This window comes from Furipterus horrens, unplaced genomic scaffold, assembly GCF_987537825.1.
Source record: "Furipterus horrens unplaced genomic scaffold, mFurHor1.1.pri manual_scaffold_15, whole genome shotgun sequence".
NCBI classification, from domain to species: domain Eukaryota; kingdom Metazoa; phylum Chordata; class Mammalia; order Chiroptera; family Furipteridae; genus Furipterus; species Furipterus horrens.
This window is the reverse complement of record NW_028327185.1, coordinates 3,916,457-3,934,345: the sequence shown is the minus strand read 5'-3', so window position 1 is coordinate 3,934,345 and position 17,889 is coordinate 3,916,457.

The window sequence follows — 17,889 nt, the reverse complement described above, 5'->3', positions numbered from 1 at the left end:
CTTGAATGTGGGTGTAACCTGAGCCCCCACGGACAGAGCCACTCCCCTGCCTATGCCACGGCGCCCAATGCCTGGATTTCAGCCTCCAGAGACACTGAGCAGAGCACCCCGCCGGGCCCTGTGCAGGTGTTTGACCCACTGATACGTTTGTGGGGGTCTGCTGGGCCACGGCAAAAACCTCTCTCACTCTCCCGACCCTCTGTGTGACATTTATAGAGTCGTCATCTGATTTTATTTCAGGTATTAAATATTTATTGAGCAACCATTATATCTCATGAACATATAAGACGTGTTGGGGATACTCGAAATGATAATAAATTAAACATGATCGACTGTTCCTTTTTAAATGTTACATCCAAAATTGATCAAATACACCCGGTGATTTCAGACCAGGACAAAGTTCAATGTGACCATTGATCTAACCGCACACTCTGAGGCAGACGAAGGCGCAATAGATTTGGGGGGCTGTTTCCTCAATGTCAGAGCATCTGTTCCCACCGAGGACATTCTTTTTGCCATGACTTTTTAGAGGGGAGATCTGTTCCTTTTTTCACAGACTTCTTGTGAGGTGGTACGAAGATAATTGCAAAAAGCACTTTAAGCCTCTTGAAGGAAGCACACTTTGCAAATACAAAAGAAGATCAGTATTAACAAAGCGCACTTCAATGTCCTTATGTGTACAATCACCGTCCCCCAAATCACTGCCACAGCACCCCACTTAAGAACAGGCCTAATTTTTAGTGACGTCATCAAATCAAATGTCCTTCGCCATCGACTGCGCTGGGAGGCAGTGGTTATGCTGGAAATGAGCAGTAAATGGCATTGTGCGGGCATCACTTTAGCCTTAATTTCAACGGGCATCAGACTCAGAGTTGATTATGGTTTTGTAATTTCAAGTAGTATAGTAAATTAAGATACAATCTTATCTTTGATCCTCACTTGAATGTTCGCATTTGAAATTCTCGAGACAGATGTCAGGCTGAAGTATTGCCTGACCAAATCCTTTATTATTATTTTACCACCAATTGCTACATACCGCCAAAAGAAACAACTGCTCTGTTGAAATTCTAATTTCCAATTGCCTGCCGCCTTACCTAATAGTCTGTGGATCAAGCCCTTGGGTCAGGTTGCAATTAGGGGGAAAAAAAAAAACAACTACTGCCGGTAAAGAATAGATGCATACCTTTTCAAAATTCCAGTGAAGCCCGGCCATGATTTGAGTTGGAAAAAAACATTGATAAAATACTTGCTTTTCATACGACACATACACACGCCCATCTGTCTTTAGCTTGAAGCTGAATAGTAAAATGTCCATTACAAGCTCCTACTGGTGTCACGGAGTGAATCTAAACTAGAAAGCAGTGGACGCTTCTGGAAACATCTACTGCCATTGTGCCTTGGAGCAGTCTCCAAGTGAATACTGTTTTATAAGCAGCTTGCAGAACGCTAAGTACGTGAGCTTCCGAACACCCCTCTAATGTCCTTTGAGACTACTAACATGTAAATGAATCTCTGACCTCTGGAAACAAAAAGACAAACATGAATTTAGAAAGCAAATATCTTTCATGTAAAACCCTGTTTTTTCTAGACTTTCTGAACATTTTTTTTTTCATCTTGTGACCGAAACTTTGTCTGGCCCACTAGCAGACACACGACGTTAGTGCCCCTGTCTACGGTGCTGCTTTCTCCACGGTGTCAGGTACCTGCGATCAACTGCAGTCCGAAAATTTGAATACGCACAATATGTTTATTGTTTAACGTGGGGGAGGCAAGGGGCACATGATAGAGGATGTTGGTTTATAGTCAGTATTTCATCTGTAAGCTGAGTGTATAGAACTAAGATTTTCTCAGTCACAGAATTTGCTGAGTAGCCTGTTTAACACACAACATGCAAACTTCTGTTTAACATACAATATCTTTGAGCTATGTCAGCAGAACTATCTATATGTTGTACCAGGTTATTGATAGATGAATTTAAATCAACCACATCCACGTAGAGGGGGCAGGGGTTTTTGGGATGTATAGACTGAAATGCTTATATACTTGCTTATGAGAGTAGCTCATTTGTGTATTTTATATATGGCATAAACATATTGCTTATGTGTATTTAACTGTTTAAGTAGCAGTACAGGAATCCCTTGCTATATCGCAGTTCACTTATTGTGGCCTCCCTGAATCACGGGATTTTTAAAAACATTATATTTAATTAATTATCACGGATTTTTTGCTATATCATGGGATTTTGCGGTACTGTATATGTATGTTGTTAAAGTTACGTAGGTTTAAGAATGTAGAATAAATGTAAGGTTCCCACTTCATGGAGGGTGGGGGGTCTGGAATGTAATACCCGCGATAAGTGAGGGAATGCTGTATCTAGTTTTGTTAAGTGTGGGTTTCTTTCATCTTCACTTGTCCTTTATTGTCTTTTCAAAGTCATGAGTCAGAATGAATTAATAGATTTATACCAGGTGGATTCCAACAGGTTAGTTAAGGAAAGCCTGAACAGCCCAGGTAAGGAGAACTCTTCAGAATAATGGCTCAAAGTGTTATTTCTATACAAATTAGTACATTTCATGAAGATAGTGTGAACATTTCTGTCACAACTGTGACTGTTTTGGATCCCTGTCTAGCTCACTGTCCCTGTCATAGGTTAGCCGTAATTGTCAGGGCCACGGCCAACCTCAGGTGAGTGAATGACCAGCTCCGCACTCGGTTATTCTGGTCGTAGACCTGACACTGACTTTGACACCTCATTTCTCATCTCCACTGGTTCCTCTGCTTTGTGTCCTAGTACAGCTCCGAGCCTGAAAGTGTTACGGAACCGGAATTCCCTTCCTGGACCACAAAGGAGTGTGCCATTGTAATGAGGATAAAAACTACAAAATAATAAAGCTGAGCCTGAATCTCTGTCCTAAAACCTCGTGGTTGTGTGGACTTGCCCAAGTTCCTAACTGCTTTTTACTCCGAAGTTTTCTCACTGGTAAAATGGAAATAAGTATTCTTTCTGTATTTAAATATTTAGAGAATTAAAGGAGATAAGACACTTATCCGATTAAAATTTAACATCAGTTCCTTCAAGGCTCACAGGACTTAGTACAGGGAGGGCTCTGTTATCTTGTCATCAGGAGTTTTATTTGACGTCTCTGGGTTTTGTGTCTGCGGGGTATTGGCGTGGATCTCACGTTCTTCCCCCACCTCTTCGCAGACCTGCGCCCTGACTCTGCCCTGAACGCTCGCCGTGCTGGGCAGGCCGGCACTCCGCGCTGTCTGTCCTCCGAGGCTCGGCTCGTGACATTCTCTGAGCTTCCCATCTCTCTCCGTTTGTGGAAGTCACAGACACTGCTCAGGATACGTACAGGGTTCTCCTCCTTCCTGAACGTCAGCTCCTGACTTTTGGAAGTGCTCTGAATGCCAAAAGCGCATTGACCACCTGCTGATGCGGTTACCTCCGTACGGAGTTCGCTCGGCTGGTGTTGCTCTACCGCCCGCCATCCTGGCCACGGGAATGGCTCTGAAGGTTCTAACTGTGGTTTATTGGTGTTTGTATCCAACGTGGGGCCTCCTACGTAATAAAAACTGAAAATCTTTCAATGAATGAATAAATACGTTAGCTGAAAGCAGAGACTGGCTTTTTCACGCTGCCAGCTCATGGGGAGGGGCTGCAGAGGGCGGAGGGAGCCAGGAAGGAAGGAAAGCAATTTGTGGACACGGGCAGCGGGGTGGTGACCGGGGGGCTGGGGGTGGAAGAGGTCACGCGGAGACGATGGTGACGGAGGGGACACAATAAAGGTGAACTATGAAGAAACATTCCTACTAACCTCAGATCTTACAGTAAGTATCACAGTTTTGAGTTCATGAAATATGATCTTAAAAAAATAATAAAAATAATAAAATGCAAAAGAAAGGACTCCACACTGAAAACTAAGTTAAATATCCACCCCAGCTTTAAACACGTTGGGCTGATAGGGGTTGAAATGGGATGAGAGGTCAAGTCCCAATTCAAATACAGAATTTTCCCGTTAGAATGTCCCCTCTTCACCATTTTCCTAATCAAAAATGACAAATGAAAAGTACTGAGTCTGAAACACTGAAAACTACAATCATGCAGAATTTTAAATTCAAACTTTCAATTTGATCTGAAATAGTCTTACAATAATTTAAATCTACAGAAGAAGTATAACAGAACTTTAAAAAAAGGAAAGAAAAACAGAAAGGGAACAAAGTAATTGGTGATGTCACATGCACTGTCATGTAAAGACCCAGCATATTTTGTTTCTGAAGCCTGTATGACGTGGAGGTGTCTGACACACCCTTTCATGTCTGCCTGCACAGCAGCCATTCACCACCTGCTGTGCAAAGCCCGCTCATACTTTGAAAAGCTTCTAGAATTGCATTTAAAACAAAAAAAGCTTCTTCCAAGTCAGCTAACCATACTTCAAATGTCACCCACACCTTTGCTTGGCAGACAATGGTGAGTCTTAAGGCGAGAAGGTAAATAACACTAAGGTTTACTGCTGACTCCTCTCCAAAGGCATAAATCTTTTACATGCTCACGTAATATATTTTAAATTATGCTGAAGAGTTAGAGAGGGACATGGGCGCGGAGGAGAAACGCAGACAAGAAGCTCTCTGTTGTAATGGCCACGTGGACCTGGAGGCCAGTCCGTGAGAGACGCGATGAGGACCACGGTTTTAGGACTGGCGGCAGCTCTGAGGAGGAGACCCTGGTGCCGCCCGCCTTACGGCGCCGGAACTGTTGAAGCCACATGCTCAGAACTCCCACGAGCACCTGGACACGTGTACCAAGCTGGCCCTTGAGGGCCAGCCCAGATGGCGCCCACTAACATCTCCAGGCCGGCGTAGGCGTGGGCCGTGCAGGCTCGAGGATGAGTGTGGCTGCTCTGCCCCCAAAGGGACAGAGGCCATCTGCTTAGAAACAGGAACGTCACGCGTCTTGGAGACCAAAGGGACAGAAGGCGGCCCGGTCAAGAAGGCGCAGGGTAAGTGACATGGCAGTTCGCAACCATGAGACACGGGCTGCACAAATGTGAGGTTCTGTGAGGATGAGCGCTGTGCCCACAGTTTCCCAGGAGGGAAGGGCTCCCGGGGGAAGGGCCTGTGGCTCAGTGCCCAGCACCTGTCCTGCAGACACATCAACGTTGCCACCGCTGTCCCCAGGCCCATGGCACCTTCCTCGCCATTGAAAAAACTAATAAAAATCACTTCCTGTCAGTCCACAAGGGAATGGTAGCACTACATGAACAAGGAACATGATTTAAGGGGAAAAATTTTCATGAAATTTCATTTTTCAGAAATGTATGTATCTGTCCCTGTAACCCCTCAAGTTCTACCTGGGCAAACACAGGATCATCCCACCACGGAATTTTTATATTGTGGCCAAAGGCGCTGGAAGTGCATTAAATCAGTTAAGTCCTGCCACAGGGAAAAATAATAACCGCAAAGAGAGTTAATTCTGAAAAGTAATTTCTAAGCAAATAATCTAATTACCTTTCACAATATCAAAGGAAGGAGCATTCGGCTTTCTTTCATTTCAAACATGCTAATAGGCACAAACTGCTGACAAAATAAAGATTTAATGCTCTTTCAATCAAAGAAGAATGATTTATTTCTAATCTAAGAGGAAGCTATTTTAGCCATAAACTGTGATAAGAATGATGAAACAAAGAATGAATAAAACACGGGGGCTGTGGGAGGCTGTGGCTGGTGCCAAAATCCATGACACGCAGGACCGACGTGCCTGACCAAGGCTGGACTCTATCCGTCTTCGGAATTTGGGGGTGACAACTCATTATTCACCCCTGACTTTGTATCCTTCTCTGTTTTTCCGGATTAATATTTGCACTGAGGGCAATTACATTCTATCTATGCCTGAAGTTTCAGTATTTAAAAATTGAGGTGAAAGAGGAAAAATCATTACACGGGGCGGGCAAGAGTAGGTTTACAGTTGTGTGTATGGAAAATAATACAATTATTAATAAATAATAAGAATAAGCTCTGCCTTTGTGTCCTCACAGCTGAACCCTAGGAGAACGGAACCCTATGTCCACGCAGAAGCATACGCACATGTGTTCACAGCAGCACTATTCATACATGATAACTAAGTTTCAGCTGACAGCTAAATAAAATCCTATACTACTCATGCAATGAAATATGATTTGGCAACAGAAAGCAATAAAGGTCTTATTCACGCTGTAACATAGGTGAAGCCATTATGTAAAGTGGGAGAACACAGACGATAGTTGTATGATTCCACGTATGACGTTGTGATGTAAGAAGTGTGGGCTGCCTTCATTCAACAGGCAGAGGAGTACCCACTGGCCTCCTCGGGGACCTGGAGCATGGCCACTAGGGTTCTGAGTGCACTTTGCACATTGGGAGAGTATTTCAGATGTCACACTACCTCCTAGGCAGATAAACAGAACCTGGTGCAAAGTTCTATCTACATCAGCCCCTTTCATCAGAGACATCATGTGTCATTTCGACAGCGTTACGAGGGGTGCTAAGAGGAAAAAAGTAATACAACCATAATCTGATGCGGTAAATCAGCATGAGAGCAGAATTCTTATGTGGCAGAAACTTCAGAATTATCAAACCAGTAATTTAAAATAACACGGCCCAGCCAGCAGAATTTGCTCTGACGTCGGCACAGGGTTAGGCCATACCGGATAGATCTCCAGAAAGTCAAAGACGGTTTTTTTGTTTTGTTTGGAATTGCATTCCTGTGATAGCCTGACCACTATTTAAGTGCTTATTATCTATGAAATTAACTTTTAAAATGATCTGATGATTTAAACTCCAAACAATATTACTAGTGTTGCGCTGAATGCTTTTATCTCTCCTTTTAGTCATGAGGGAAGCAATTCATTAATATACTTTGATTTGAAAAAAAAAAAAGTGGCAGTGATAATCATTTGAATGACTGCACCTAAGGTCCTAAGAAGGACCATTGTCCTTGAAAGCGAGACAAATGAAGAACAAATATGTATCCAAGATAGTTCCTCTTTCAGGAAACCTCACTTCTCTGAGACTCTCGCTGTAAAAATGCAAAGCCCGGAGATTTACTTGTATCACCACTAGAAGTATTTTTGAAGGTCTTTGGAAAGAGTGTGTCTCGTTTTTAGAGACCCAGAATCAAGGCAAACATTTGAGCATGAAAACTAAACAGTAAATAAATGAATGAATGTCTAAATGCCATAATGCTTCTCAAACGCAATGAAACGGAGTGAGGACACTAACCTGGAAGCTTCTGTGGGCACCGATTTCGCGAGTCAAGTTCATTTTACACTCACCTCTCCAACGCATTTGCATCCCAAATCCACCAACTCTATTTGCATGTTCTGCTGACGGTTTTCTAGCCTTCCACAGCTCTGGAAAGCAGAAGAGAGGACAAATCATCTCATTCTCTTAACAGACTATTGTTTATGTAAACGCCAAAGAAGGAGAGATGCACATACTAGAAGCCTCGGCACAGAAATTGGAAATAAGTGTTTGTTTCTGGAGAAGAATGCTTGTTGAATAGTTCACTGGTTCAAAAAGCTCAGGAAAACAACCAAGGCAATTCCAATAGTGAGCAGACATTTTTCGGGAAGAAGCAGAGCATTAAAAGGAATGAGTCTTTGATGGTCACATTACCCGCGGCTCTTCCTGGATAGCACTGTATCCCCATGTATTTTATATACTTGTTGGGAAAGACTTCTACACATTAATTTGTGCTGTTGTAAAAGCATATTACGTAAAGTGCTTTAAAGGCTAAAGCCTAGAGTGATTAAGCAATGCTAAACTATTGTAATGGTATAGAAAGTGAGAGAATTTATCTTCAGGAAAAGAAGCCAAGAGCTTCCACGATCTGCCTACAGATTATCGTTTTAGGTTGTGCATGTAGGCTGATAAAAATAATTTAAAAAGCAAGTAAATCCCATAAATCTGTTTAGGATTTTTCAGCAGCATTCATGGCCATGTTACTGCCATTTCAGTTCCCCAGGACTTAAAATAAGTCACTGAAATCTCAGTTACCCCCTCACGGATCCTCCACATGCTGCTTCTCCGATTTCAGACTCTCAGGAAGAAAGGAGTACGTTCCCCACTTGGTTATCCATATCATGGTTCTTTATATCATTCAAGGAATGGCTTCCCCCATCCTTCTCACCTCTCCAAATCTTATCCGAGCTCCAAAACCTAAACTGGCCTCAACAAATCCCATTCTAACAATTCCATTACATAAATGTCTGTGCCATATAGATTAGCATTTCAGATGAACCTACTCATCACTACCTGATTCTCCTGTTGCTGTCTACTTTGTCTCCTTGAAAACAATGTGATTTTAAGACAAACAGCATGCTTTCTATTTTCATATCTCCTGACGCATGCTGGGCACAAAGGAAGGCACCAAAATACTTGCTGATTAATTGGCTTTCTCCACCATGTCACTACGCTGTGTTGACTATCATGTCAAAGAATGTGCTGTGTGTGTGTGTGTGTGTTACCTTTATAAATGAAAAATAATATTGCTCCCTTTTCTTAGCATGCGTTTCTCCGCAAATTATGATTTAGTGCTATCGATATGCCACCCAGGTGCTGAAAATAATGACTATTAAGATGAAAGCAATCTGCATGTAGCTGAATGCGGTAAGATTAATTGTTGGGGTGATATCTATTCATCTTTTGCTGAGCGTCATTTTGCAGTGAATATATCCGAAGACTAGACAAGACCCTTCCATGGATATCTAGCGAACAGTTCAAATTTATCATGCCCCAGATCTTGTTATCGAAGACTATTTCCTCCCATCTGTTTCTACACTAGTTTCTTCACGCTCATGAATGAAATTGCTGACCTCCCAGGTTCTCTATCCATGGAAGGGGGGGTCGTTTGCATTTATCCCGTTCTCTTACCCTTCACGTCTCAATTCTCAACCAGTCACATGGAGCTTCTAACTGCAAAGGGCAGACCTCTTTTGAGACAAGGTCACATTCTTTATAGTGTCCCAGCAAGTGACTGCTGATTTCTGTGTATGTGTCAACTTCTGCCCCTAAAACAACTGATTCTGTGTTTTGCATTCAAACTCCCCAAGAAAGCAGACTCATGGTTTGGTGGGTTTCTATCAGGTAGGCTGTGGGGAGAGTTTATCTGAACCACTTCACCGGAGACTACCTGTTTACAAGAACACCAACCACTGTGATTTCCTTCAAATAATCACTGCAGATGTCATATGTATTTATACATTTGTCTAAAGTTAATACTTTTATGGATATAAAGCAGGCAAAGAGGAAACAGTCATTTAGGGTTTGATCATTGACTGACTCCATTATCCACATCTTAACTTTTTGGTCCAAATCATGGTCTGTGCATATTTAATGTTTTTCAGGGAAGGGGAAAACACAGCTTTCATCAATAATCCACTTTCATGTCTAACTTCTCTTTGAACCAGAAAAACTTTTCGTATGCTTGATCCAAATTGCTCTTGCTCAAAGTTAAATGAATTTTCTTTGTTCTCTTTTTCGCAGTCAGATCAAGCACTGTATTGGGAAATGTAAGTAACATAAAGCATTACCACTAACCATTTCCCAAATATGTCAAGCTCACTTTAAATCCTAATTTCTTCTTCTGAGATTTTAGCCATTCCTCTCACCATGGGGTCATGGCAAACCTAATAAGAAATGCAGAGTGCGGGAAACTCTCAAAACTATTTTTAAACATGCTCTTTAACAAAACTACATGCAAATAGGTTGTCTGGACTGTATTTTTTTGTTTATTTGCTCATTGCATATAATAGAAAATTTGCCCCCACACCACACAGCAAGATATAGAAACAACTATAGGGTTATACCTTTTGCATTCCCAGTTTCTATATTTTAGAAATGTTATGATTATGTTGCTAAGCAATGTGCAAATCAATGGCTCTGGGAATCTTGTATCCTTTGGGGAAAAGCTATATTTACCAGTTTGTTTATCAGGCATTTTCCTAAATGCAAACTACCTACAAAACTGCTAGAACACCTGGCTTTAGGGTCGTCTAATTAACTCACTGGAAACACATCTGAGGAATGTTTACTTTCTAACTACATTGTGTGAAATAGCATATGAATGTGTCTGTGTGTGTGTGTATCATAATATGCACACATTTCTATATCACACCATCATACATACATATTATAGATGATACATAACATATATCTTACTATTTCTGCATAGGCATTTATACTCGGTGAAAATTTTCTGAATTGTCTGCATGTCAACTTCTAGGTGTGTTACAGGAAGAACCGCTGACCATTGTCGCCTGACTTGGAAACGCCACTCGTCTGCTGCCTTGAGAGCTGTAGGGCCTGTCCGCCAACCCTGAGGAACCCTTTCTTCCGCACAGTCAGGGAAAGTTCTCGATCATGGCATCTGACCCAGCCGGACGCGCCTTTCCACACGCCCTAACACGTTAGGGAGGCTCAGGACGCAAACCAGCCATGGCTCAGTGCCAGCGGTCCTGAGGCCCCAGGACCGAACCTTCTAGGAACTCATAAACGAGGGTGGCTGATATACCTTCCCTGCTTACTCCTACACGCACCCTCCGCTGTGAGAGGCCATACTAGCGAGACCCCGCTGGAGAGCAGACTTGAATTACTTAGTGAAACATAATACACACAATCTGCTCCTGATTACACAGCCCAGGAAAAATTCCACAGGAAGTTTAGAGGACACGTAAATAGATGTTGACTGAAAGATTGTGGGGAAAAAAACAAAAAGAGAAACTTCCACATTTTAAATGCTGACTATCTGCAAATTGAGAACTACGGCTGCTTTAAGAAACAATAAGAAATGCCCTTCATCTGAGTTAACATTTTGCAACTCGTTTAACAATCTAGTGGAATCATCTAAGAGGAGATAAAAATATGTTGCGATAATATGGTACCTTTGACTGTTTTGCAATCGGTACAGGCAGACCAGCTGGATGCAAGCGTTATCAGCATCGCTGATGTGCGTGGGTTACCAAGGGCTCCAGCATGCAGCATATACTTCCTCAGGACATCTCAAATTTATCCCGACGTAGAAAAGCGGGTTTTTTTCTGTCTTTGAAGTTATGCCCACTTTCAGATTTCGTTTCGGTCCCCCTTTTCCCTCTCTTACCTGCCTATTTTCTTCCTCTCTCAATTTTTGGGTCACCCATTCTAATAAAAGATCCCTACGATTAGCGTTAAGGATGCCATATATTTGGAATAAAAATGTGAAAAATATTATGAGTTATGACTTTGCAAATCTTACCACGTGGTTGTTAAGTGAACAAGTAGATGTTAGCATATCATTTACTAACAATTCCATAAACAAATCAGGGAGAAATGACTTAGACGAACCTCCAGGACACAGCTATGTGGGCTGCCTGGATAAGAGGGACTTGGGTGTGTGCGCGTGTGTGCGCGTGCGTGTGCGCATGCATGTGTGCGTGTGTGTGTGTGTTAGGGACCCATTACTCTGAGTAACAGAGTATGAGATAATGGCTGACATGTTGTACCAACTATGTTCAGAAAAACAAAAATAAAATGTAGTAAAAAAAAAAAGATCTGTGTGGGATTGATTCATGTTTCCTGTGATCAGCACCCATGAGGCCAGTGGACTGAGGAAAAATCGCCGATTCTGGAGAGAAGGCACAACCTCCTCTTGCGCACAAAGTCTAGAAGGAACAGATGCAAGGTGCAGGGACTCGGAATTGCCCGGCGGACCTGACCCGCAGCGCCGACACCAGTAACAAGGGGACACCTAAACAAGGCGCACGCTCACGGAGCCGTGGTGTCTGCCGGGACAGGGGTCGTCAGTCTGCTGTGGCCGAAGAAACAGTGAAACCAAAGTTTAACATGTAGCAGAATACATCCTATGTCAGGCGACAAATGCACTGTTCCCGCTGACAAGGAAGAGAATGGAACCACTGGGAAAACACGGCGGGAGTGTGTAACTTGGGAACGAGAGAACGCGGGCTGTCACAGAACATTTTTAATTGTCCTGAAGGCATAATAGACTCTATCCTCAAAATACCGCAGATAATGTCAACATTTGGCTTGAAACCCAAACTCGGCAATTATCATTTCATATCTTGAATCGCGCATTGGAATGCTCAGCGCCACTTTAGGAGTCTGCTTTTCTCTAGCTTGTCACCTGTTTCCTTCCTGTAAGCAATGCTCTGACAAAACACTGCACTGGCTCCTCTCTTCCTATGAAAACACTGCCTTCCCTGTGTCTTCTGCAGCACGAAATGTAAACACACAGGCATTGCTTCGTGTCAGAGCTCTGGGACTGGGACTGCTCCTACCTGGCAGATCCCTGTTCGCTCCCAGGCCCCCTTTGATCTTCATTTCAATCTGTCTCGTCCATACATCACGTACATATGTAGAGGTCCAGGTCTGCAGCAGAGTAAACAATACAGTAAGTAACAGAACACTTGAATATAAAAGTGTTTTCCAGTGGATTAAAAAAAACTTGACTTCAGTTATTCTGAATACCCTCTCACCATCAGTAACTTTCCATTTTTTCCTCACATGAGAGATTAATAATAAAGTTATTGAACATTAGAGGAATTCCACAATTCCTCTTATATATTGATATATTTATTTCATGTAAAGTACCTATATATTTATATTTACACTAGTATGTAAAGTGTACATTTATACTATGAAGATACATATTAAGGACATATGCATATAAATACATTGAATATTATATGTATGTATATATATTTCTTCAACTACCCTGATTAGAAGGAGAGGCACAGAGGCTTCACTAACTTCTGTTATTTGTATTGCAACCCACCCACATGGCAAACTTCTAAAAGACACAACTTGCGCATGAATGGCATCCATTTCTGCACGCATGTTTCTCATAGAGAGTCACTGAGCATATCATGAAAGTGACGATCTAATGCTGGGAAGGAAAACGTTCGGCCAACGTCGAAATAAAACGCAAGGAGGAGGGAGAAGCCTGGGCAACAGCCCTGGTGGCTATTTACCTGGACGTTCCTTCTCACAGGGAAACATTTTCCTCTTTCACGCAAAAGCAGGGGCTTCCGCCGTGGGAGGAGACAGATCTTTTGGTCTTTAATCTCACCTAATGTTTAGTATTAACCTCTGTATTTGCTTTAAATGTCTTGTAAAATATCTGGTTCTTTTGAGTCTCATATCTTCCAGGGGCACAAATTAAAAATGAATAATATAGGATACGTTCATGCCTCAGAAACAATGCTCACGAACCCCAGTAAAAAGCTATATTGCACAATATGTACATTAAAAAAAGAAGACAGTAATGTAATTAAAAATAACTGACTATTAATTCCTTTTCAACATGGACATGATGAGAAGGAAAATAAGGTCTCAGCTGACACATATTGATATCTTCCCTTAAAGGAAGATGCCCAGAACATAATGTAACTGTCCAGAATATAGTTTGATCAAGAAGTTATTTTTTAGAAAGTTATATCTCTTGCTTCAAGGCTGTTTTAAAGTATGTTTGTGATCTAATTTGAAGGAAAGTGAGAAAATGCAAGTAAAGAAAAAGAATTACCATAAAGGTGTTTTGGGTCTGTCATTTACACAGATGGTGAGTTAGCTATGCTGCTGGTTTTGATAGCGTACAGGCAACAAGATTATATTTCAGCATAAATAAGTTATTCTCTTGTACTGCTTTACACCCAAATATATGGCCTTTGTGGCTGGGTCCTTATGCAGAGATGAAGTTTTCTTTCACATAAAATCTGTCATGTAGAGCTCAGTGGATAAGAGACTTTTTGGAGTCAGACTTCTTGGGTTTAGAAACCTGCTCGGCATCGCTGCGCTGACCTTGAGAAAGCCCTTTTTTCTGTCTCGGTTTCTTTATCTGTAAAAAGGGCTAATAATAGTATTTCCCTGATAGGATTCTTTTAAGGATTTAATGAAACAATGAAATAATGCATTTGATAATCATTCAATAAGTGTTATCTATTATTAAAGCTGTTCAATCTAGATTAGGGAATAGGCCAAGATCTAATTACAGTATTAGGAAGAATAAAAGTAAGTAGTGTGATAACTCTACAGGCAAGATATTTTGGTACATTTAATTCTTCCCTGATAAGTGACGAGTGGCCTCAGGAAAGGCCACGTGGAGGAGGACCACTTCAGGGGAGCCAGGGTGGATGGATAACTTTCCGGAAGACAGACAGACAGAGAGATAGATAGCAAGAGACTTAGAGAATGGAATGAAAAGCTCTGGAGTAATGAAAGTCCATGATACACTCAGAAAACATTACAGAGTCTTGTGTGATGGAAAATATATTTAAAAATAAACATCTTTACTTGATTAGTGGATTCACTTTCTTTGAAATGCGGGACTAAAACAAATGAGAAAATCATTCTGTCTCACTCGCCTCGGCGCCATTTTCCTACCGAAAACCCCACCATTCATTAGAAATTAATTACCTTTTTGAGCCAGACCATCGGAATTCTGGCCAGATCCCAGAAACCTTTGCTAGTGAAGAGCTCCTAAAGCACCAGGTTTCTGGTGGACGTGCGGACGGGGCGGAGCGTCACTGCCCACTAGAGGGCTGGCCGAGGCTGGGTCTCGGCAGAAGTGGGGCGTGATTTCAGGGCTGCTCTTTGCCGGGCTGGCAGGGGCTGCTTCCTTGCCCGGGACCCCTGTCAGGGGGACACGCTTTTGTCGGCATGCAGACAGAGGACCCAGAGCGTCGTCGTGAACGCTGAGGCATGCAGAGCGGCTAAGTCCCTCTAGGATGGCACCGTCATCTCCGTGACCGGATGTCGGGGACAGGTGCACTCCGTGCCCCAGCAATACCCTGCTCGTTCCCCTGCCTCAAGCCTGGGGTAGGCGCCCACAAAGCACCTTAGAGCTGAGCTGGGTTTGGAAGCGCCCCTCCCACAACGCCCGCTGGCTCTCGAGAACACATGTGTAGCTTCTTCCTCCTGCTTTGCTTCTGCGCCCACCATCCCAGGCAAGGTTCTCTATCAGCGACCACATTTCTGGAACAGCTTAGATGCGGCCCGGTGACATCCCTACCTGCATGTGAAATCCTCGTCCCGTTACCTCTGCTCTCGGGCCCCACCCAGCCCCTGAGTTCGTCACCCCCTGGAATTATTCCTCAGGCCGACTCCCGTTATTGTGTGCAATTCAGCACAGGCTTCCCTCGAGATTTATTCGGAACAAGCCTGTGCTTCGGAATAGGAGCGATCTCTGTTCTGTGCACTTTCCTCTACCCTGGAGATTATCCCCGTATCACTACTTACCTCTAAACTGTCTCCAGTTATCTGTCAACCCCGGGAGGTGAGAGAGCTTCTTCTGCCTGTAACCCTGAAACCCAGGAAAATGCCTGGCATGAGTGTTTAATAAATGTTTCTTGAATTAACAAATTACCTGTTTTCTACAAAATAATGTGTGTACTACATAAGAATGTTAGCATCAATGACTCCTTTATTTGTAAATAAACATTAGCCTTATACTATAATCTTTAAGACTATGAATACTTTTTACAAAAGTAGCACAAGAAGTCTTTCTGTAACTGTGAGTCCCTTTATTGCACCTTTCTTCTATGGTTGCCGTAGCTGGACTGAGCGGTAAAGGACGAGGGAGAAAACCCAGACGGAACCTCGGGGACCAAGTTTCTGGTGCCCGATTCCTCCGAAAAATAAAAATGCCCTCAGATCTGAACAAAGGAGTCTCCAGTATTACCGTGCCCGCCAGCAAGGGTTGTGTTAAGTGATAAACGGAGGTATGTTAAAATGTTTAAGAGTCTGAGCAAAATCAATTCAAATCAGGCAGCACCGAATCCAGCAGACAGAAAGGAGGTCCGAGGAGCCGTGCAAAATGAAGGATTTCTCCGGGCAGAGCGGGACAGGGAAAGGGAAGGTATGCTTGGGAGAAAGCGGGCTGGTCACTGCAGAGTGACTTTCCGTTAGCAGGCGGGCGGCAGGGGTCCACTGGCAGGCGCTCTAACTAGTGCTGACCAGGTGATCCCTGACGGACGGACTTAAGATTCCAGTTCTGGGCGAGGTGAAAGGAGAGCTAAGTGAAGTCTTGGCAGCTGACACACGGCCTCCCACAAGCAACTTCATCCGGGGTCTGTTGTCCTGTGTTTTAACACGAGCTACTTGGATCGCAGAGCCAACGGCAGCATTTAGCTACTTAATGTCTCGGGTAAGTGGTATAGATTTTAATACAAATGTTTAAATTCACTCAAGCCTTTTCCACAGTGAAGGCTAAGTGATCGTTAAAACGAGAAGGCCCTGTATGTTATGTGAGTGCACAGGCCTCCAAAAACTACAGCCACTACGAAGCCTGAGCCTAAGCCATTAGGTTGATGATCTCTGTTGAAGGAGCAAAATATATCAGGGCAGGGATTCATCAATTTCGTCAGCCTTTCCTACCTCAGCGGTGCATTTTCAGAGATAGGATGTTCATTCTTCTTGGCATCATTCCGCAGTAAACGATGACTTAATTTCTCTGTCAGATAGAATTCTCAAAGGCAAATCCAGAAAAACCAGACCAAATAGCATCTCTGTGCCATGTATCCTAATCCAAGTACATCTCAGCTCTTTCTCAGGTCCATTAATTTTAGTAACGACAGCTCCTCTACGACAATATTTCTGTACCAGGTATGGAACCCAAGCGACCAGACCGAATGGGAAGCTTGGTGGTTCTATGTGCTATTATCTGTAAGGCCACGCTCAGCAAACAGCTCTTTACTCAACGCACGTTTATCTGAGGGAATGGCAGGGAGATGACCCTTACCCACGTCGGGTGACATCATTTTCAGACACTTTGCTGGGTACTCGGTACGTATCATCCCACTTATTCCCAAGACATTGAGATACGTAATTCCTTGTCTGCATTTGTGCGGAGCTATCATGGTCCTGAGGGCTTGACTTTCTTGGCCAAGATGACAAGAAGACGCTTAGGTAAATAACATTTCAATACTGCTTCCCATCAAAGAATATTTATCTTATTAGAACTGTCACTGATATAAAGGCAGCTCTTCTGGCTCAGGGTCTTTACATTAATCAGCACATTTTATTGCATTTATTTGTCAATTTTCTTTTTCTTTATTTTACTGGGCTGCATTGACAATTCACGTAAATAAACTTGTATTTGAATCCAGTAGTTCAGGCTGCACAGAAAGTGTCTGATGACTGGCAGCTCTTATTATTTTTAAAAAACATCATGAGAATACAGTAAAGAAATTCTACACATGGCTCTACGTGTTCCCTCTCTTGACAGTCCTGGAGTTTGCTTGTGATTGTTCTTAAACGCGACTTTAAGTAATTGAGTCTTTGTCTGTTTGGAACCTGGGTGTTATCTCCCCAAGTCCCCCTTCCCTCCGCGAGGCCCTTCTCTCCTCATTTAATCTGAGATGCTGCTTAGAAAGAAAACTATTTCTATACACCATTTCTTAGGCTAGAATATAAAAGAATAGAAGAGCCACATTTCTAAATGCAACCCCATTCCCTCTCCACTCTAACCTGCCTTTCTTGTCCACTAATAATGTTTGAAAAACTCAGACCGCCGCAGATTAGAAAATAGTTTTACATTTGCATTTATTTAAGTCAATGACCTGAGGGATTATGTAACAAACGAATAGTTAAAATGTATTTTTTTTCTCCTCTCTTTATGTGAACCTGTGAGCTGATGTAGAGTTATTTAAATTCTGGGCAATGTTAGTAAGGGGAGAAAAGAGAGAGAAAAGAATGCCATGTTTGATTTGGAAAACCTCCTGTGGAAAATATCATGGTTTTCCTTCTCCTACCGGTTAAATGGCATTAAAGGACATTTAAAACCAAGTTGCAATTTTCACACCACGCTTCCTCGTCGCTACAGCTACTTTTACGTGGCCAACTTCCCCCAGCAGTCCCACATGC